Source organism: Mesoplodon bidens, assembly GCF_964165515.1.
Source record: "Mesoplodon bidens genome assembly, chromosome: 10".
Lineage (NCBI taxonomy): Eukaryota > Metazoa > Chordata > Mammalia > Artiodactyla > Ziphiidae > Mesoplodon > Mesoplodon bidens.
This window is the reverse complement of record NC_138172.1, coordinates 78,558,639-78,582,769: the sequence shown is the minus strand read 5'-3', so window position 1 is coordinate 78,582,769 and position 24,131 is coordinate 78,558,639.

Sequence of the window (24,131 nt, the reverse complement as noted above, 5' to 3'; positions counted from 1 at the left end):
TTTATGTAGACTATCAAAATAGTGACACCCTTAAAAACTGGTAAGAAGGAAAATTTGACCACATTCACTTAGAGAACTTTTCAGAAATTTAAGTTACACCAATAGGGGCTGCTTTTGTGAAGTGCTCTCCCCACTTGACATTTTGCTGAGCTGCTTGTGTTTTTATAATTAGACATAAAATCTTAATTTTAAGAATCAATTTTTGACCTGGGCCTGGGAATTTTAAAACTGACTAATCATTTTGAAAATTGCATGTAGCTCTCTTCTAGGGTTAAAAATCTTAGGAAGCTTTTATAGTACTCCTTTCAGGGGGTTCTCTCAAGTGGATTCCCTGAGGGAACTCTTCCCTCTGCCCTTCTTCCTACCAAGTCTCTTCTTTGTTCCTTATTCAATGGCCAGATGTCAAGTGATCATTTATTCTGCCAGGCTGTCCTGCCCTAAATCACTCTGATAAACCTCTCTTCACTCCTGTTCTCTCTAATTTTACTCATCTTTGCTATAATTTTTCCGAGGGCAGGGATGTTAAGTCTCTTCAACTGTGATTCTGTTCATCAGGAAGTTGTTACTGGTGTCCTTATCAAGAGGGATCCACTTATTAGGTAATTGTGACACCATTTCAGTCCAAATATAGAAAGGAAACCTTTCTCAGCACACTAGAGTATGTTTATTATGAGCAAGTCGATCAGTTACCCAAATGTAAGCTAGTTTTAATTCTAGTTCCTAAATTGATTCACACACTTATGTAAATTTGTAACGGCTTTTAACAAAACAAAAGCAAAAATAAAAGACTTTACAAAAGGATCAATGATTTTTAAAAATTGGTTAGTTACTTTTTTTTCTTTTGCTAAAACGCAATAGCTTAGCATTGCCATGGGTGCTGTTCTAATGAAGTTTGAATTTATGACTCCCTGAAATATGGTATTAAAGCAAAATACACAAGAAATTAAAGGTGAGATTCTAGTAGTTTTGTCCCCTTTGTTGTATTAAAGTAAGCATTTTTACCTCTTCTGTTTACCATAGATATGATTACTTCATTATGAGCCAAAACAGAAAGGCAATTACTCTAAAAGTATTGGTGAAGAGTATGATCATACCTATTAGTGGGAAACTATGAAAATGTTTTCTATTTGCCAAATGTGTGGAATAAAACTCTTGAGTGGGGTTAATCTATCACTTGCATATAATGGAAAGTGAATGGGTATTGGGGCTATTATAAAATTGGAGATAAATTATGTAACTTCTGTGAGTCAGTTTCCTTATCTTTAAAATAAGAATAATTAGATTTACCTTGAAGTGTGGTTGTGACAGTAAGTTACAATATATGTAAGACATCTGATACATAATAGAGGGTCTTGAATCAGTTCTCATTGGTCCTCTTCTAGGTTGAAACATTGTCTAATGCACATTGCAATGCTTATCAATATAAAAGGCAGGAAAGTCATTGCAATAACTAACTTTAAAGATAAACCATATACTCTAAAATGATTTTAAGGATTATTTCTCTCAGTTCCCAGCCTTATCCACTTTGAATAAGTGGAGGGTACAAGGTCATTGGACACCTCAAATACAGCTCAGAGTTGCTGCATTTTGTTGGTTTAGAAACCAATTGTCTTCCCAAAGGCCCTGGAATTTTACAAGCAGTGTCATTGAGCTTCTAGTTGAAAGTCATTTGGAAAAATTCAATTTGATATTTAAAGAGAAGTCATTAAATACAAATATTAATGACTCTCATGAAACCACTGATTTCACTTTAGAGGCACTCATTGAAGCCCAACAAATTGGAAACTGAAAGGAGGGCATCATAACTGATAAGGTGTCATCTACATTAGTAAACCTTTCAACTGGAATTTAAAAAACCAAAAATGGACATTTATTTCATCAAGCAACTCTTGAGTTGTTTTTTTTAAGTACTCTTCTGCTTAAATTTAGTTGAAGATGTGTCCTGAAGGTACATTTTTATGGTGGGAAAACTACCCTGATTTACAGTGATTTACATGGGTAGTCCATAAGCAAACACCTGGAAAGCTAAATTAGCTTTGATTGTAATTTGGGAAGAGATATGTATCTATCTTTGGGTTTTCTTACCTTAAAAATGTGAACATCTGTGTAACTTAATTTTTTATCCCCAAAATGAAGAAATGAAAATAATTTTTAGGCAAACAGAAAGGAATATAATACAGGCATAATTTTAAGCTGTTCTGTTATTGGGGTTTTTATTTCATTTCCCTTAGCATATTATCCAACTGATATTCTAATACATGTAGTGACTTCTTTAGCACTGTTGCCATATAGAGCAGCAGTTTATCTCAGGCACTGCTATCTTTTTTCCCCTCCAAATTTTGCTACTCACATCTCCCAGCTCTGATGTTATCATTGGAAAAATGTACTTCCAGTCACTGCAGAGGTTCCTTTATTTGCTATTATGGTTTATTCCTAAACAAGAATGACAATAGTTATTTCCAGACCCCAGTTGTTATTCTCTCCAGATCCAGGGACTCTTCCTTCTGTCATGATATTGTTTGCCAGGTAACTCTTTTTTGGAGATTTTTGTATTTCTGTTATTACTGTTGTCTTGAAGAGTGAGTCCATTCATAGCTGTGCTGCTTTTACGAAGATTCCATGATAAAGAGAATATTTAGCATGGTGGTTAGCCATTCAGTATTTGAAGAAAAAAATACTGGGAGATGTGTTCTTAAAAAGGATATTGGGGGCTTCCCTTGTGGCACAGTGGTTTAGAATCTGCCTGCCAATGCAGGGGACATGGTTTCAAGCCCTGGTCTGGGAGATCCCACATGCTGCAGAGCCTGTGAGCCACAGCTGCTGAGCCTGCGTTCTAGCGCCAGGGAGCCACAACTACTGAGCCTACGAGCCACAACTACTGAGGCCGTGTTCCACAACTACTGAAGCCTGCACGCCTAGAGCCCGTGCTCTGCAACAATAGAAGCCACACAATGAGAAGCCCACGCACTGCAACGAAGAGTAACCCCCACTCGCTGCAACTAGAGAAAGCCGGCGCACAGCAATGAAGACCCAGCACAGCCAAAAATAAATAAATAAAAAATTTTTTTTAAAAAGGATATTGAAACAAGGCTGTCCCCCCACCTTTGGCTTCTTGGATAGGTCTGGGGAGAAAAATAGCTAATTTATCCAAAACAGCACTGATTTTGTGGACAAATTTCTCATAGTTGATAAGAGAGAACAAAATAGAGACACAAGTAAAATTCCATTTTGAGGATGATTTTAATGGTACAGTGTGTCTCTATATCAGGAGGTAATATGCACTTAAGTTCCTGGTATATATTACTCTGCTGTATAAGGCAGAAAATAATTTTTAAAAGGAAAAATTGCTCTGCCAATTGAAAGAGCCCATAAACAATGAGCGCAGTAGTAATAAATACACCTAGCACTGAGATCATGGCTTCTAATACCATTCTTCACTAAAGGGAACTAGGGCTTCTTAAAGAAATGACTGATCCTAGGGCTTGGGCAGTGAATCCACAAAAGGAACCCAGTGCATGTTGTAGTTCCAGAAAGTAAGAAAGTGCTAAAAAAAAATCCAGAAGGTAATGAGATGTCTTTAAAGTAAGTAAAGAACTATCAGTTAGGGACTTCCCTGGTGATCCGGTGGCTAAGACTCCACACCACTAATGCAGGGGGCCCAGGTTCAATCCCTGATGAGGGAACTGGATCCCACATGCATGCCAAAACTAAGAGTTCACATGCCATAACTAAAGATCCCGCACAGGGCAACAAAGATCCCAAGTGCCACAACTAAGATCCAGCATAACCTAAATAAATAAATATTTTTTAAAAAAGAACTATCATTTATATCTCCGTAATACCTCTTCCATCTCCTTCATATAGTGTGCCTATTGCTATGACTACAGTAAGGGACACATGACTCATATCAAGTCCATTCTATACCATGTTGGATTGGTTATGACTCATTTGCCTGAGTTAGAAAGCTCATTTCAAACTGACTTCAGCATAAATTGGAATTTCTAGGTTCATATAAATTAAGGGGGAAAATCTCATGTGTGTGCTATTGACTCCAAAATTAATCAGAAGGGATCTAATAACTCTGCCTTTAACAAGATCTTTTAGAGATATGTTAAGTCAGAGCCCTAAAATTTAAAAAATATATATTTATAAAAGCAAACTGTTACTTTTAGAATGGCAGCCTGGGGGACGCTACAGACGTGTTTTCCAGTAAAAAAAAAAAAAACTACAACCAGTGAGAATTATTTTAAAAACAGCAAAAATAATAATCATTTAAAGTCTCTGGAAATTTTCCTAACAGCATACAGGATATGAGGAAATTTCGATTCAAGAAAATATCTACTTAGTAAGAACAGAGTCTGTAACACCTGAAATGTGCCTTGCTCCCTCTTCCACCCTCTCCAGCTCAGCAGGATGAAAGCTCCATTCCCGATGTATCTGGCCAACAAAATGGGCCGTTCCTTCCCCTCATATTCTCGTCAAGGGGTATGACGTCTCACTGATAAGAACAGGCCACCAGAATTTCTCATCCTCTTCAGCCCCAACTTGCATTGCAGAGGCTAAATCCCTGGTGATTACAGCCAGGGGAGTAGGTGGTCCTTTTCTCCATCCAGCCCCCATTCGTGGGGTAGAAGCTCTTTCCCAGGCACAGTAAGACAGGAATACTGGGGCCCGAATAGCCATTAACCCAGCTCATTCAAGGCACAGACTCCATGCCAGGACAGTCAATCCAAGAAGGCCAGAGGCTACTGCCACCCCTCAGTGCCCTGCTCATATAAAGGGGTGTTACTCTTGCCTCCAGCTCTGGAAACGTGGCTCAGAGATTTTTTTTTTCTACTGAAGAAGTAGCCCGTAAGAACAGAGATCTCTAAAGTTCCCCCAAACTCAGTTTGAAACAGTGTAGGAAGTTCAAATCTAAGATCGTTCTTGAATACAACGAATAGTTTAGTGATGAGCAATTAAGAGGATTCTGATAGCACTATGAAAGGAAAAGGCTAAGCCATAAGTCAGTCACCTTGTTGACGAGAGAGAACCAGGGAAAGAGACAACTAAGAAGATCCCTCCTAAGGTCAGAACTAAGATAGGCCTCAGAACTACCCCTGCAAAGGGACCTGAATTTAAGTTGGATTAGACTATGGAGCAATTCATACCCCTAGGATTCAGCTGAAAATTTAGTGGATACTAACACGTGGGTGTGATATCAAGAGAGGCAGAAAGCTTAACAGAAAGATCAGAAAGGAGACAAAGAGAGCCCTGCTGATTTAACTGTGATTTTAAGTGGTTTTTATGCACATAAATATGTAGTTTTAAGTTTATCTACTAAGAAATCTTGGTATTGGTGACTTAAATTTTTGATAAATTTCACAGCATCTAATGATGATTCCACAAATGTAAGATTATAACTCTGTGTGGGGAATCTGATTCAGAGAGAAATGTAAGAAATGTATATGCAAATACTGTTAGTAATGATCACCAAGGCAAAAAAGAACATTATTAGTGGAGAAATACACTAAAAAATAAATGTATCCTTTAAGTCTTTCTTGGGGCAACAACAGCTGTTTTAAGAAAATAAAAAGCTATAAAAGCATGAGAGGGGGCTTCCCTGGTGGCACAGTGGTTGAGAGTCCGCCTGCCGTTGCAGGGGACACGGGTTCGTGCCCTGGTCCGGGAAGATCCCACATGCCGCGGAGCGGCTGGGCCCGTGAGCCATGGCCGCTGAGCCTGCGTGTCCGGAGCCGGTGCTCCGCAACAGGAGAGGCCACAACAGTGAGAGGCCCACGTACCAAAATAAATAAATAAATAAATAAATAAATAAATAGAATTAATGACTAGACTTTGCGGGTAAACAGATACAACTGAACAACTGCAAGATGATACATTTGGAAGTTAAAAGGAGGAAAAGCTGATTTTTTCCATGGGATGCCATGTTTCAGAATTATGAACCATAATATAGATTCAAAATGTTGGCTAGGGAACCAGTGCAAAAGATAAGCATATTTAATCACAATGAAAAATTGGGTTGTTTTTGTTTTTTTGATTTTTTAAAAAGTTTATGTCACTAGGTTAGGGCAGATGAGTGTTTTTTCCTTTTTTTTTTTTTTTTTTTTACAGTTTTAAGAATGATGGGAAGCGGTTTACTACCTGCTCAACAATGTAGTCATTAGATTATCTTAACTGTCAAGCTACTATCTTTGTGTTTGGCTGCATTTCATAAAATAATATGGGAAACCCTTGGTTCCCATTACATAATTACATTTGTGGAAGGGGAGGGATTACATTCCATTAAAATGTTCTGAGACTGATAGGAGTGAGCAATAACATCACCAATGGGAGTTTGTGTTCCTTTGTCCTCTGGCTTCCTAGACATTTTCGTCTCAAAAGTATTGGTGCTGCTTTAGGGAGAAATAGCACATTTTTCTTTTGATATCTTCTTTGTCATAAGTTTTTGATATATTTAATAAGTATTAACTGAGGGCCAGCTAAGTGCCAGGCACTGTTCTAAGTGCTGAGAAAGTAAAGGGGAAAAAAAAGAGAATATTTTACCACAGATAGTTTCTTAAATATTTAGTAATTCTGCATGAAATCCCCTTCTTTGAAGGTAACTACTAGAAGCTCTAAAATAACAGCTAAAAGAGGTTGCTACTAAGGACTGAAAACAGAAGTGGGAGGGATGGAGCACAGAGACAGTTGCCTTTCATCATAAGCTCTTTTGTATCATTTTATTTTTGTTTTTTTAATATACCATTTTTATGTACTATTTGATATAAATTAAAACTAAGTGACTGACTCCTTGGAAAAAAGAGCTTAGGTGTGCTTACAGCCTCAGAACGAGGATGTAAAAGACATTTGCAAGAGAGACTACAAAAACTGGACAAAGGAGGAATTAAAGATATTACCTAAAACTTACCAATTTAATAAAATCACAAAGGATAACAATTCATGCAATGCTATAAAACTAAAAAAGGGCTTAGTGTTGAATTGGTAAAGCTGATTTAACCAATAAAATTATCTCTAATAATCTTTCTTATAATATTTGAAATCATGTTATCCCTCTGTTGAATTTAACTGAACAAATATTTATTGAAGCCCTACTATGTCCCTGGCACTGCACTGGATGCTGAAATTGTACTGTTAAACAAGGCAGATGTAATTCTTCTCCTCATGGCATGTATAGTTTATTAGCAAAACTATGATCCAGAGAGATTAATTTCATCTTGCCAATACCCAAATATCAGATTTATTACACAGCAGAAAGCAGATAATGATTGTCTTACATCTTGAATGATCTAGAAGCACCAACATTTTTCTAAGTTCAAGTGTCAGTTCAGGTCTCTAATGTGTACTGTTAAAATTTGCTTATGTTTTGCAACAAAAATCTATAATTTCCCAATCAACCACAAATGTGTAATATGATTTAATATGCAAAATATATATGCCCTTTGTCAAACAGCAGACAGAATGCTTATACTGTAGTCTACAAATCTGGTGACCTTTATTATCCCAGGATAAAATATTTGGTCATACAGTTGCCTGCTATGGTTACAGTGACAGACATATCACTCAGGCTTGTTGGAAGAAATAGCACGGAGCTGCTTGTAGCTGTTATCAGCAGCCTACTGTATGAGAAAACAAAACTCTGAATAAAGCCAGCCAGGCTACCATCAGAGATGGAAGAGAATACAGTTTGAATAAGGGAGGTATTCTCTGCCTGAAGCCTATAATCTGAGCTGACTAAGCATCTATGAATTTTGAGCCTCATGAGCAGTAGAGTCAATAGTTTCTGCAAAGCAGTAGCCTGAGCATAACTAAAACTGTGGGCCCTCAGCCTTTTTCTGGTACTTTCCATAAAAGCCCACTGCTGGACATAGAAGTCAGCCTGGGGGCAAGGACCAAATAAAGGACACTGTTTTCTTACATACTGCCCACTATTAAATTGAGGGGCACAGACAAAGCATAGTGACCAATAAGTGAAAGAAAGATACTTCAAGTTTATAAACCATGTCTTCAGAAGAGAAATCATTTCTCAAGGTAAGATTTGGAAAGCAGCCTATTTCTAAACGCCTTGTGACTTAAGCTGTCAAGGGTTGTCAGAACACTTTGGTTCATCAGACTGTAATATGCAGAATGGTCATGGCAGTCTCCTAGTGCATGTTAAACCAACAGAATTAAGCAATTAATCTTTAAAAGTCCTTAAAATGGCATATTTTTCTAAAAAGAATAATATCATCTGCTACATTTATGGTAAAAAGTTGACGTAAGTTAAGAGGTGAAATGATTTCAGAACCAATACTAGCATTCTTCTAGCTTGTTTTCATTTAATGGTTTAGCAATTCCATGGGTTAGATATATTACTTCCCAATTAAGTATATTTATCAACCATTTTCATTCCTCTAAAGATTAAAAATTAATACCTTTGTTCACTGGGCAATAATTATACACATCTTTCTACATTTATGCTAACTTCATTGCTTATTTCTCAGTTATAAGAAAATATTTTCCCATAAAGTTTTTATTTTTTTCTCTAACATCTAATCACTAAAGAAATTTAATAGGTAAAGAAATCATAATCATAAGACACTTTATGGCCAATAAAAACAAAACCTCCATGGTCTGTAGTTTTGTTTTGTTTTTATTTTTAGTTCAATCCATGTACAGTGACTTCCTTTCCTCTCTAACAAATTACATTAACAATACCAATCTTTTTAAAAATTTTATTCAACCCTACAGGTCTTTCTGTAATAGCTTCTACTATAGGTAGGATTGACAGAGGACAAAATCTACTGACTTTAAAGTTTACAAATTTAAAGCCAACTAGTCTAATAAAGCCAAGTGGCTGATCTGAATAGATCAGTGATTCTAAAACTTTTTTTATTGTCCCCTGCCAAGGAGATGTTTTAAATATTTTTTCCTATTTCCTCCCAATGAATTAATAACACAGATAGATTGTATATCTATTAATATATTTCGGGCTTTTTGGAGGGACACAAACCATTGCAATAGCTAAGACTTTTCTGTCTCTCCGGAACCAATTTTTGCCCCCATGGAATAGATGAAAAGAGTCCTCAGATATTTCCACCACAGCACTGTACAAGAAATATAATAATTTATTAGATATCTGGTAGTGTAGGTCAAAGTATTTACCTATAAAGCAAATTTTCTTTCAACTTTTATTTAAAACTTCTTATGTAGTTTCCATCCCAAGTCACAGTAGAGCCATGATTTCTTTGGTTTACAGTACATTTCTCCAAAACCTTTAATTAAAGTAGACCCACTCTGAAAGTGTGCCATGCATACGCTGCAGTGTTGTGTACCTCTGCCATATTTCAACACATCTTCCTTTATCATTGATATTCCAGTTTAAAATAGTATCAGAAGGCTTGTGTATTCTTTTTTTTTAACATCTTTATTGGAGTATAATTGCTTTACAATGGTGTGTTAGTTTCTGCTTTATAACAAAGTGAATCAGTTATACATATACATATGTTCCCATATCTCTTCCCTCTTGTGTATCCCTCCCCCCCACCCTCCCTATGCCACCCCTCTAGGTGGTCACAAACCACCGAGCTGATCTCCCGGTGCTATGCGGCTGCTTCCCACTAGCTATCTGTTTTATGTTTAGTAGTGTATATATGTCCACGCCACTCTCTCACTTTGTCACAGCTTACCATTCCCCCTCCTCATATCCTCAAGGCCATTCTCTAGTAGGTCTGTGTCTTTATTCCCGTCTTACCCCTAGGTTCTTCATGACATTTTTTTCCTTAAATTCCATATATATGTGTTAGCATACGGTATTTGTTTTTCTCTTTCTGACTTCACTCTGTATGACAGTCTCTAGGTCCATCCACCTCACTACAAATAACTCAATTTCGTTTTTTTTTATGGCTGAGTAATATTCCGTTGTATATATGTGCCAAATATTCTTTATCCATTCATCTGTTGATGGACACTTATGTTGCTTCCATGTCCTGGCTATTGTAAATAGAGCTGCAATGAACATTTTGGTACATGGCTCTTTTTGAATTACAGTTTTCTCAGGGTATATGCCCAGTAGTGGGATTGCTGGGTCGTATGGTAATTCTGTTTTTAGTTTTTTAAGGAACCTCCATACTGTTCTCCATAGCGGCTGTATCAATTTACATTCCCACCAACAGTGAAAGAGGGTTCCCTTTTCTCCACACCCTCTCCAGCATTTATTGTTTCTAGATTTTTTGATGATGGCCATTCTGACCGGTATGAGATGATATCTCATTGTAGTTTGTTTGTTTTTTTTTTTTTGAGGTACGCGGGCCTCTCACTGTTGTGGCCTCTCCCATTGTGGAGCACAGGCTCTGGACGTGCAGGCTCAGCGGTCATGGCTCACGGGCCCAGCCGCTCCACGGCATGTGGGATCTTCCCAGACCGGGGCACAAACCCGTCTCCCCTGCATCAGCAGGTGGACTCTCAACCACTGCACCACCAGGGAAGCCCTCTCATTGTAGTTTTGATTTGCATTTCTCTAATGATTAATGATGTTGAGCATTCTTTCATGTGTTTGTTGGCAATCTGTATATCTTCTTTGGAGAAATGTCTATTTAGATCTTCTGCCCATTTTTGGATTGGGTTGTTTGTTTTTTTTATTATTGAGCTGCTTCTAAATTTTGGGGATTAATCCTTTGTCAGTTGCTTCATTTGCAAATATTTTCTCCCATTCTGAGGGTTGTCTTTTGGTCTTGTTTATGGTTTCCTTTGCTGTGCAAAAGATTTGAAGTTTCATTAGGTCCCATTTGTTTATTTTTTGTTCTTATTTCCATTTCTCTAGGAGGTGTGTCAAAAAGAATCTTGCTGTGATTTATGTCATAGAGTGTTCTGCCTATGTTTTCCTCTAAGAGTTTGATAGTGTCTGGCCTTACATTTAGGTCTTTAATCCATTTTGAGTTTATTTTTGTATATGGTGTTAGGGAGTGTTCTAATTTCTTACTTTTACATGTACCTGTCCAGTTTTCCCAGCACCACTTATTGAAGAGGCTGTCTTTTCTCCACTGTATATTTTTGCCTCTTTTATCAAAGATAAGGTGATCATATTTGTGTGGGTTTATCTCTGGGCTTTCTATCCTGTTCCATTGATCTGTATTTCTGTTTTTGTGCCAGTACCATACTGTCTTGATTACTGTAGCTTTGTAGTATAGTCTGAAGTCAGGGAGCCTGATTCCTCCAGCTCCATTTTTCATTCTCAAGGTTGCCCTGGTGTTGAGATGGAGATCTCTGGGAGATTTTCACCGTTTGATATTACGTGGAGCTGGGAGGTCTCTTGTGGACTAGTGTCCTGAAGTTGGCTCTTCCACCTCAGAGGCACAGCCCTGACGCCTGGCTGGAGCACCAAGAGCCTTTCATCCACACGGCTCAGAATGAAAGGGAGAAAAATTAGAAAGAGAGAAAGAAAGAGGGAAAGAGAGAGAGAGAGAGAGAGAGAGAGAGAGAAAGGAAGGAAGGAAGGAAGGAAGGAAGAAGGAAAGGAAGATGATAAAATAAAATAAAGTTATTAAAATAAAAAATAATTATTATGAAAAAACTTTAAAAAGTAAAAAAAAAAGAATGGATGGACGGAATCCTAGAACAAATGGTGAAAGCAAAGCTATACAGACAAAATGTCACACAGAAACATACACATACACACTCACAAAAAGAGGAAAAGGGGAAAAAATAATATATCTTGCTCCCAATGTCCACCTCTTCAATTTGGGATGATTCGTTGTCTATTCAGGTATTCCTCAGATGCAGGATACATCAAGTTGATTGTGGAGCTTTAATCCGCTGCTCCTGAGGCTGCTGGGAGAGATTTCCCTTTCTCTTCTTTGTTCGCACAGCTCCCGGGGTTCGGCTTTGGATTTGGCCCCGCCTCTGCGTGTAGGTCACCTGAGGGCGTGTGTTCTTCGCTCAGACAGGACAGGGTTAAAGGAGCAGCTGACTCGGGGTCTCTGGCTCACTCAGGCTGGGGGGAGGGAGGGGTATGGATGCGAGGCGAGCCTGCGGCGGCAGAGGCCAGGGTGATGTTGCACCAGCCTGATGCGTGTCGTGCGTCCTCCCAGGGAAGTTGTCCCTGGATTACGGGACTCTGGCAGTGACGGCCTGCACAGGCTCCCGGGAGGGGAGGTTTGGATAGTGACCTGTGCTTGCACACAGGCTTCTTGGTGGTGGCAACCACAGCTTAGCGTCTCATGCCGTCTCTGGGGTCCATGCTGATAGCCGCGGCTCGCGCCCGTCTCTGGAGCTCCTTTAAGCAGCGCTCTTAATCCCCCCTCCTCGAGCACCAGGAAACAAAGAGGGAAGAAAAAGTCTCTTGCCTCTTCGGCAGGTCCAGACTTTTTCCCGGACTCCCTCCCGGCTAGCCGTGTTGCACTAACCCCTTCAGGCTGTGTTCACGCAGCCAACCCCAGTCCTCTCCCTCTGATCCGACCGAAGCCCAAGCCTCAGCTCCCAGCCCCGGCCCGCCCCGGCGGGTGAGCAGACAAGTCTCTCGGGCTGGTGAGTGCTGGTCGGCACCAATGCTCCGTGCGGGAATCTCTCTGCTTTGCCCTCCGCACCCCTGTTGCTGCGCTCTCCTCTGCGGCTCCGAAGCTTCCCCCACCTCCATCCCCAGTCTCCGCCCGCGAAGGGGCTTCCTAGTGTGTGGAAACCTTTCCTCCTTCACAGCTCCCTCCCACTGGTGCAGGTCCCATCCCTATTCTTTTGTCTCTGTTTTTTCTTTTTTCTTTTGCCCTACCCAGGTACGTGGGGAGTTTCTTGCCTTTTGGGAGGTCTGAAGTCTTCTGCCAGCGTTCAGTAGGTGTTCTATAGGATCAGTTCCACGTGTAGATGTATTTCTGATGCATCTGTGGTGAGGAAGCTGATCTCCACGTCTTACTCTTCCGCCATCTTCTCTCTCTGTAGGCTTGTGTATTCTTGAACACTGCCTGTGGATGGCTAAAATGACTTGTGCTGATACAGTGCAACTCAACAGATAATAAAAAAGGTGACTCTTGTATCATCATCTTTTTTTAAGCTCCTAGCCCCTGCTTCCTGTCACTTTTCCACCTAATTCCTGACCTTCCTCTTCAAAGAAGAAGAAAAAAAAAAGTTTCTTTTCACAAAATATTGGGGCTCCCAGTGGAGAAGGTTTCAACAGAAGCATGAAACCAGAATGCATTTGCTGGGATAGAGAGCCAGTGGTGTCTCTGAGTGTACATCTGCCTCCGAGATCCCTGTCTCTCTACCCAGTCTTCATTTAAAGATGTTATTACAATAACAGAATGTATGATGGCCTCACAGTATGTTGGAAAGAATTCACAGAAGGTCTCAACCCTTACTGCTGGAAATCTAATCTTGGGTTTGCCGTATTACAACACTGATCTCTTAAATGTTGTTAATAAAAAGTGAAGTGCTGTGCATTATACTATATTAGACAGATTGCCTTTTAAAGTCATACCAGTAATACATGCTTATTGAAGAGAAATTAGGGGGGAAAAGCAGAGGGATTACAATAATAACAATACTATAAAAATCATATCTTTTATCCTAGAGATAAGTGATGTGAAGTAACCTCCTTCCAAGTGGATAATATTCTTTCAGATAGTTTAAATTGTAAATTTTTAGATTTTTATCTAATTTATCTAGATTTTTATTTGAATTATACTTTATATCCACTTGTTATGGACTGAATGAATCTCCCCCAAAATTCACACGTTGGAGCCCTGATTCCCTAATGTCACTGATTTGGAGATAGAACCTTGAAAGAAGTAACTATGGTTAAATAAGGGTGGGGTCCTAATTTAATAGAATTGTCCCTATAAGAAAAGGAAGAGACACAAGGAACATACAGGCACAATGAAAAGGCCACGTGAGCACAGCAAGAAGGAAGCGTCTGCAAGCCAGGAAGGTCCCATTGGAAACCAGTGCTGCTGCCACCTTGATCATGGACTTCCCGCCTCCAGAACTATGAGGAAATGCATTTCTGTTGTTTAAGCCACCCAGTCTGTGATAGTCTGTTGTGGGAGCCTGAGCAGACTAATACACTCTTGTATAATGTTCTTTGGATTTCATTTATTCTTATACAACAAACATTTTCTTTTAATAAATATCCCTCTACCATTACTTCAAATAGTGTGAACCCCCATTAATTTCTAATGAGGAAGAAAAGATATGCCTGTAACATCCTAGAATTATAAGAAAACCAGATTAAATCAAAGATTAGGTTTTATTTATTTATTATGACTGGTTTTCATTTTTATCATCATTAATTGTTGGCTTCTAGTTAACATACTCTACACACCTGTGTATACTCTATTAATTACTTAACTTGCTTTCTCATCATCTCTGCTTGGGTTATAGCTATAAAGAACACATCTGATCTTCTGCACAGTTGTCTTACTCATAACTCCTTCAAAACACCTGGATGGATATTTTGTCTGTTTTAGCTCTTATAATTAATTATGAGTTCAAGAGCCAAATCTGATTTGTATTGGGAAAGAGTAGGCCAGAACTTCCAGTGAAACTGGGTATGAAAAGATATACTTAACTCCATGTTGGTACTGCTCCCCATGTGTAAGATTTTTTTACTTGAGATCTTATGTCCAGGTGATGTCCATGGCTAATTATTTGGGCCCAGAAAATGGAACCCATGTTGAAACTTGCACTCAATTTTCATACAAAATTTATCTTTAAGGATCGGTGTTAAGGAGTTCCCAATTTTGTTGCGTAAATCTATAAACATGTAGGCAAATACTTAGGAAGGAGTTGAGTTTCCAGTAGTTGTTAAAGAATTATTTCAATGTAAGATTCTCCCTGGGCTCTTAGAACTAGCATAATCCAGATTCCAACTGCTAAAATATACATCTGCTGCTGGACAAGACACAGAATAAAATAGGTCATGGGAACTTTACTGGCCTTTGAGGTGACAAGAGTCCTTACACAGTGAATTCTCCGTGTAGTCAGAGGTAAAGTAAGGACACAGAGAGACTCACTCTTTATCTCACTTTTTATTCTAAGCATCACAATCTGCAGCTTTCAAAGTGAACATTGTTCTTATGAACTCTATTTGTGTTATTGGTATTCATAAAATAGAATGTAAGATCTTGATTCATCATTATGCAAGCAACCTCTCAAATAAGTGTGCATACTGTTTACATTTTCTTTAAAGAAATTAAATGAATTTAAAGTCAACATCTATACATTGTTGTCTTTCTCACCCTCATAGGCTTACACATGTATATACCAACATCATTATTATTAAGTGGGTACAAATTTTAGAGATCAAATTCACTTAACATAGATTAATTTCCATAGGACTTTTGCAGTCTTTACATCAACTGTACCCTGTGGAGAGGATGTCAGTCTTATCAGTGCTGTGAATGACAAGTCTATGCTTTATGGGCTTATCTTGATGTTTAAAATAGCTTTGAATGGAGTAGGATCCAATTTTTAATAGCACCCCCTTCTTAAAAGGCCCAAGGTCTATAAAATTTTCAGTAAGATTCATTATTTGAAGTTCTTGACCCTTACTAGTTTCAAAGATGACATTCACTCTCTCTCCAAAAAGTACCCCAAATTTTTATTCTGTCTATTATTTACATAAGATTCTCAAAGAAGTGAATTACTTCACAATAAGCTGAGAATTATGGACTTATATTCCAGTTGAGTAAACTAAAATTGTACTGTGGGGATGGTTAAAAAATTCCATTCCTCAGATCCTACCATCCTTAGCTTTTCTCTTAATACATCCTAATTCACCCCTCTCCTGCTCATATTCACCTTGTATTTGTGCAGCTAAGCCTATTTGCATGATGCTTCTCATGTTTTAACAATAAGACACACACACACACACACACACACTGACACTTTAAATTTCGGAGGGAATGTTGACTCTGAATAGTACCAGTGGCCTAGGGAGGGCATGCCACAAGAGAAGTTAAAGTAAAATGGCTGGGTTATATTTAAGGAAATTTAAATCCAAATTAAGGATTTTTGGCAAAACTTAGGTGGAGTGGTTTTTCCCCCTTCTCACTGTCTTTGGTTTTTAGCACTTTTATCATGATGTGCCTAGGTGTGATTTTCTTAGAAACTCTCCAGCTTGTGGTTTAATAAATGTAGATTGATGTTTTTCACTAAACTCAGGAAATTTTCAGTTGCATCCAGATGGGTATGTGCCCCTGGGGAAAAAATGGTTACAGTTGATCAGTCTCAATCATCACTCCCTCTAAGAATATTCAATTCTTGCCTTTCATTTTCTTAGGGCCCCTGCTTCTGGAAGTTTTTGTCTGTTAAGCACCTTGAGACTGCAGGAATTTCCCCTCTCATTTTAAGGGAATATCACTCCCACCAAATACAGCTTAGGAATGCTGCAAGTATCCATAAGAGGAAACCAGCCAAGTGTTGAGCCTCCTTGAATCCCAGGGTTTTTCCACTTCAGCCTGATGTGACTGCCACTGGGCTCTCCATTTTCTCTGTTCCCCAGCAATGATCCTTTGCTCCCACAAGCCCAGACTCTCAGTCTTTAGCCCACAACCAATACTGGCAAATGCCTTCAGAGAAAAAGCAGCTACAGATTCTGAGTTGAATTCTGAAAGGTCTCCCCTCTTCGGTATCTCAGTCCTTCTAGTTCTCCCTGCTTTTACAACTCCTGATCATGTTTGTAATTTATTTTGGCTTCATAGGTTTTTTTTTAATTTACTATTTCATAAAAGTATTGAAATGCTGTGAACTAGTCTATCCTACTCCAAAACAGAAGTCTTCAAAACTACACATATTTTGGTTAACAATATCTAAAGGGTCCTTAATTGACTGTAATGCTCATTCCACGTCTCAAGATTCAGTACTTTAAGAGAGTGAACATTCCCTAAACATACAAAAACACTTAGAAGGGCAAATCATATATAATTAATAACTTTGTAAATAAATTTAATTTGACCAAATGAGCTCAGCTAACATCAAAGGAATTTAAGGAAAAGGTGTTAAATAGAAGAAGAATAAGTAAGAATAATAAATTTTAGGACAAGTATTAGAGAAAAAGGGGGAAGTTCTAGTTAATCACAGAAGTAGAAGAAAAGTTTGGGCATACAAACAAAATATAAAAAATGACAGAAGTGGAAGAAATAACCAGAAGGTGGCAAAATAGGTGTGTTTCACCTCCTTTATATTCTAAAGCCTGGCTCTTAGCAGAACGTAACAAGGTCCAAAAAGAAAAAAATGTCTTAGTGTGCCCTTCTTCATTCTCAATAGAGTGGTAATATTTCAGAATTGATCAAAAGCAGTGGTTGTTAAGGAGTGTGCTGTGGACTTCAAGAAATTATTTTTGTAGAGATGTTATAGTAGCCACCTTCCATGATGGCCCTTCAGTGATTCTTCCCCCCAAAATTCAGGCCTGTATATAATTCCTTTCCACGTAGAGCTGATACGAGGAAACTGTAGGATTTAGCAGAAATAAAGAAATGTGACTTTCAAAGCTAGGTCATAAAAGACATTACAACTTCCCTTTGCTCTCTCTTGAATTGATCTCTCTGGAGAAAGCCATCTGTCATGTCATGAGAACACTCAAGATAGCCCTGTTAAAGAGTCCATGTGGCAAGGAATGGAGGCCTCCTGCTGAAAACCAGTACCAAATTGCTAGCCATAAGCCAAGGAACCACCTTAAAAGCAGATCTTCCAGCCTCAGTCAAGTCTTCAGATGACTACAGCCCTGACTGACATCTTAACCCCCATGGTATGAGCAGCATCAGGCCAGAACCACCCAGCCTTAAGATTTCTGACCCACAGGAAAGTGAGATAATGTTTATTGTTAAGCCACTATTTTGGGGAGTAGTTTGTTAGACAGCAAGAGATAATTAAGACAGATGCCATGATATTATGTAAAAATTCAGGAGAAGAAGGTAAAGTGTAAAGCAAGTTGAAAGCACGTAATCAAGAATCCTGTGGTCCCATCTCTTGGTTTTACCTTATTTCCAACATCCCTTAATGAATGGACCTACCATTTGTGTTATGGCAACTGAGTATTATTTAAGAGAAACCACTTGAACAAATCCATCAGAAACGACAGTCTCCTTTTCTAACCCTTACAAAACTGCTTCCTGTCCTACTCTCTCCAGCTTTTGGAACTACATTCTACTCTTCCCATCTCCTCTCCAAACTCAATAAACCTTATGTTAGGACTGAGTGTTTGTATCCTCCTAAAAATTCACATTTGAAACTCTAATCCCCAATGTGATGGGATTTGGACACCTCTTTGGGAGGTGGTTAGGTTTAGGTGAGGTCATAAGAGCCCCCATAATGGACTTGGTCTCCTTATAAGAAGGGGGAGAGACTCCAGATCTCTCTCTCTCTCTCCACATCTATACAAAGAGATCACCTGAGTGCACAAAGATGGTGACTGTCTACAGACGGGAAGAGGGCTCTCACCAAGAACTGACTCTGCCAGCACCTTGATCTTGGACTTCCCAGCCTCCAGAACTGTGAGCAATAAATGTCTATTGTTTAAGCCACCCAGTCCATGGTATTTTGTTACAGCAGCCCAAGCAGACTAAGACAACTTATTAATAAGAACCAACTTCATCCCCTGCAAAGGAATTGTGTATTATTACAAAAGCTGTGGTGGTACCAATGGAACTAATACACATATTATTATGAAAGTGAGAAATCCAATCAAGCAAATGCAAAACGTGAAGGAAAAGTAACACTCAGGTGTCTAAGTAATCATATGGTTTGTAAACCATATCACTTTTCATGTTTGTTTCCCATGCATCCATTTACATTAACATGAATTTCAGGACATGATTTTGAGCACTTGCCTCTCTCCACAACTTTATGTGCTTTTTTCTAGAGGCTATGGGGAATTTTAACATCCACTCTGTGAAAGAAAGTCCACTGTCTGTGTGTGTTTACTAAACGTGTCATTGGACAAAAAGAATTAATCTTAACTACTGCCAAAATTCCTGAAATGAAGACATAAAAAGTCAGAGTAATAGACAGCCACTTGATGTATTCTACAACACTAAAAGGAAGTTCCCTTCTTTTAATTTTCCCCTCTGACCCAGAATTTTCTTCTCTGTTAGTTTATTATAATAGTACCACAGGGAGGTTACATACAGATGGAAAAGCCTTTAAAGGAACATGATGCATTTTACTTAAGCTGCTGAAAGCATTTCAAGAAGGGAGGACAGTTGCATAACCAATTGTCTTAATAATCCTTAAGTGAGGTTAGGAGACAGAAGGAGGATCAAGGTGAGATCTAGAGAGTGGAATTGAGCACTCAAATGAAATGTAGTTTTTATTTTTTTAAATTATCTTAATTTCCTTGGCTGAAAGCCTTATGATGTAAGTTTGTACTAATGATATGTCCTTGAACTACACAATATCTTTGCCACAACTCTGTTGAGCACCATTTTAGAAAAATAAACACTGCATTGTAGTGTTTTATTTAGGGATGATAGGAGAGGAAAATGTAAATGATTGTACCCAGTATTTTGTACAGGAGATTTCCACCAGAGAAAATCTACCTTTTGGTTTTTTCATTGAATTTTTCTTAATATTAGTGGGCTAAGTGGCAGCTGATAAAATTTTACTGATTCTAAGGAGATTCTTCTACCTCTCCAAAAAGATAACCACAAGGCATAGTTCACACTAGAGCCTCTATTCTTTTGATTTTAAAAGAGACTCTCGGGCTTCCCTGGTGGCGCAGTGGTTGGGAGTCTGCCTGCCGATGCAGGGGACACGGGTTCATGCCCCGGTCCGGGAAGAACCCACATGCCGCGGAGAGGCTGGGCTCGTGAGCCATGGCTGCTGAGCCTGCGCGTCCGGAGCCTGTGCTCCGCAACGGGAGAGGCCACAGCAGTGAGAGGCCCGCATACTTCAAAGAAAAAAAAAAAAGACTCTCATTCCCTACTAAAATGCAAACACCCAGGGAGAAATTAACAAAGAAAATTGACTAATAAGTATGCATCTTGCATACTGAATTTGATGTTTAATCTTTCCTCCTCAATAATGAAATTTTAAAAAATGAAATCAGAGAAAAAATAATTATCAATTATAATGCATTCTCAGAAAATGATCTTATAGATTCATTCAAATTAAGAGGTCACTAAATGGTTACTGGTTAAAAAGTTACAACTCCAATGAGTTTTTCTTGTTAACAGAAGATGATACAGTCTTTAGCCAAAAGACAAACCAGTGACTTAATATTTCATTCACCAGTAAACTTTATGAGCAAAGACATTCTTGCAATCCCTGAAATAATATAGGCGACCACCTAACCACCTTACTATGTAGAAAGCATGAAAGAACTGCACTTCTGAAGGAAAGAAGGAAGCTGAAACCATCAAGAGAAGAGAATTTAACTTATCATTGATTCAGCCAACAAAATTAAAAACAAAAAAGAAAAACAGGGCTTCCCTGGTGGTGCAGTGGTTGAGAGTCTGCCTGCCAATGCAGGGAACACAGGTTTGTGCCCCGGTCCGGGAAGATACCACATGCCGCAGAGCGGCTGGGCCCGTGAGCCATGGCCGCGGAGCCCGTGTGTCCGGAGACTGTGCTCCGCAACGGGAGAGGCCACAACAGTGAGAGGCCTGTGTAACGCAAAAAAAAAAAAGACAGCAACCAAAGTCTCAAGATTAAAAAGCATGAGAATCAGTTCAGTGCCCCTAAGCTCTTTTTCACCTGTGTTGTGTACTTAGATTTCTGAAGGCCCTTTCCCAAACCCCATACTCTTTAATTAAGTGCCTTCTCTATTAACTCCTCACCCAAAGGTCCTTGGATAATCTATGACTCCCAGATCTTTATTGTCAGTCAGGATTTTTCTTCTGAGTTCAGATTGTATATCCAGTCACCTACTCTCCACATCCAGATGAGATGGCCTAAAGGAAATTCAAGCTGAGCAAGTCCGAAGGTAAATTCATCATCTTTCCTCCAAAACTGCTTCTTACCCGGGGTTGCCCTCTCCCAGCAAATCAGAGCACAATACATCTAGTTTACAAGGTGGAACCATAGGCATCAACCTTGAAATGGATTGTTTCACTCCTCACAAAAATCTTTCTTTAATTACTTTTGATTTTCTATCTTAACTATTTCTATGCTGTCTTCTGCTTTCTATCTCTAAAGCTTCCACTATTCTGGTCCAAGCTAGTATCACCTCCTGCTGGGCTGCTGCACTAGCCTGCTAACCACTCTCTCCTCTCCCACTTATGCTCTCTCAACAATCCATTCTCCATAGAAAGTACAGGAGTCACTGTAGTGTGTGATTCCTCACACATCAAGACTTTTAGATATGGCGTGTCTTCGTTAGCCCTCATTGTCTTCCTCACAACCACTTTGCCTAGACAATTCCAGTTTATCCTTCAGATCTCAAATCAAACAGCCTTTATCTAGATAAATGTAACTTCTCAGATTAGATGAACTCCCTAATCTGTTACCTTGTCATTATTTTTTTTTCAATCGTGACTATTTCTCATTTATACATTTGTGAAATTATTCGCTTAATATCTTTCTCGCTACCCACTTCCCATGCTACTGGTCCATGAGGGCAGGTTTCATGTATGCTTTGATTATCTCATTCCTGGCACATAGCTGGTTAAATGAATTAGGCAAAAATTTTTTAAATGACTCAAAACAGAAAGTGGCAGTCTCTGGAGAAACCAAATCCTGTATACTTCACAACATGAAGGTGTAATTCTGCTAGTAGTCATTTGATCTTCCTGAATTGTAATGCAGATAAAGGCTAAATTAGTTGGGGAAAATAATATAAACTCAAGGGGAAGGAATTAAAAGGAAGGGCAATATGAGCAAGAATGTTTTGAACCTTCTTAAGAAGTGCATCAGCTTCCCAGTAATTCAAAGTGATTACTAGATTCAATTTTGAAAATTGAGTATTATTAACTAGAAGGTTCATCCTGAACTTAAGGTCAGTTTAAGGGCCATTTTATTACTTTGAATTGGACATCCACCTGATTGGATGTATATACATATGAAATTTTCTGAGTTATTCCTTTTGACCATCATTTTTAATTCAAGCTATGGAACTCCTAGAAGAAAATAGGGGGAAATGTTTATTACATTGGATTTGGCAATGATTTCTTGTATATGACACCAGAAGTACAGGCAACAAAAGTAAAAATAGACAAACGGAACCACATCAAACTTAAAAACTCCACAGCATAGGAAACTATCAACAGAGTTAAGTTGCAAACTACAGAATGGGAGAAAATATTTTCAAACCATATATTTGACAAGAGGTTAAATCCAGAATATATAAAGAACTCCCACAACTCAACAACAAAAAAACAATCTAACTAAAAAAAGAACAAAGGACTTGAACAAAAAATTATCCAAAGAAGATACACAAATGACCAACAAGCATGTGAAGAGCTGCTCAACATCACTAATTATAAAAGAAATGCCAGTCAAAACCACAGTGAGCTGGGACTTCCCTGGTGGTACAGTGGTTAAGAATCCGCCTGCCAGTGCAGGGGACATGGGTTCAAGCCCTGGTCCGGGAAGATCCCACATGCTGCGGAGCAACTAAGCCTGTGCACCACAACTACTGAGCCTGCGCTCTAGAGCCCACAAGCCACAACTACTGAAGCCCGCGCATCTAGAGCCCATGCTCCGCAACAAGAGAAGCCACTGCTCGCCGCAACTAGAGAAAGCCCGCGTGCAGCAGCAAAGACCCAACACAGCCAAAAATAAAAAAATAAATTTATAGAAAAACAACAACACAGTGAGCTATCACCTCACACCTATGAGGATGTCCACTATCAAAAAATAGAAAATGACAAGTGTTGGCCAGGATGTGGAGAAACTGGATCCCTTGTGCACCACTGGTGGCAATGTTGAATGGTGTAGCTACTATGGAAAACAGTATATGATCCAGCAATCCCACCCACTTATATAAGTGGGAATATATCCCACTTATAGGTATACATTCAAAAGAATTGAAAACAATTACAAAGGGATATTTGCACACCTGTGTTCATAGTAGCACACTATATATATATAAAATAACCAAGAGGTGGAAGCAACCTAAATGTTCATCAACAGATGAATGAATAAAGAAAATGTGGGGTATACGTACAATGAAATAGTTTTCACCTTAAAAAAAGGAGGGAGGGAATCCTGTCACATGCTACAACATGGATGGAACTTGAGGACTTTATGCTAAGTGAAATAAGCCAGTCACAAAAAGATAAATACTCCTTGATTCTACTTACATGAGACATCTAAAATATTCAATCCCTCAGAACCACAAAGTAGAATGGTGGTTGCCAGGTGCTAGGGAGAGGGTGGAAAAGAGGAGTTGTTCAATGGATATAGAGTTTCAGTTTTGCAAAATGAAAGAGTTAATAGAAATCTGGTGCAGACAATGTGCTTATAGTTACTACTGTGCTGTACACTTAAAAATGGTTACAGTGGTAAATTTTATGTTATATATTTTAACTCTGGTAAAAAAAAATCATAGGAGCACAATGATATATGTATTATATTTACTTTAGAAGTGAGTTTATGTGATTCAGCTTAAAATTTGCATGTGAACTGGCTTCCTGCAAAGGAGTCGATGAATCAGGAATACTGATTGTTTTGCGTAGGCATCAGAGATTTATCTCATTCTTTACCAATGAATGCAATCATAAAAAATAAGATACCAAGCCTCAAGCTTTGGCGTTTTTAGTTCAAGACGTCCGATAAAAATATATTCTAGCAACTTTTAGACAAAGTAAAGCTAGAATTTAGGTCATGGCTAGAGATCACCTATATATAGAGGTGAAAAGAAAGCTATGAGAGTGAAGATATAAATAGAAGAGTTCTGAGGGCTAAGGAACCAGACTTAGGAGACATTCAAAATTTGTGGCTCTAACAAAACAAAAGCTAGAGCTAGAGGAGGAAAGTTTAAAAGGTTATAGAGGATACTCAGTCACAGACTTTTAGCCTTAGCTAAATGATCATGAGTATATTCCAAATAGCACTAAAGAAGAAATATTTTTCCCACTAAAACAGTGGTTTTGGTCTCTGTTGCTATCTTCTTAAATCTAAAATGTAGTCAATTCTCTTAAGACATCTTTCTTCTGTATTTTATAAAGCATCATTGATGTTCCACAAACACCTTATGAAAAAACCCCTAAATCCAGTTCTAAAGCACAGCT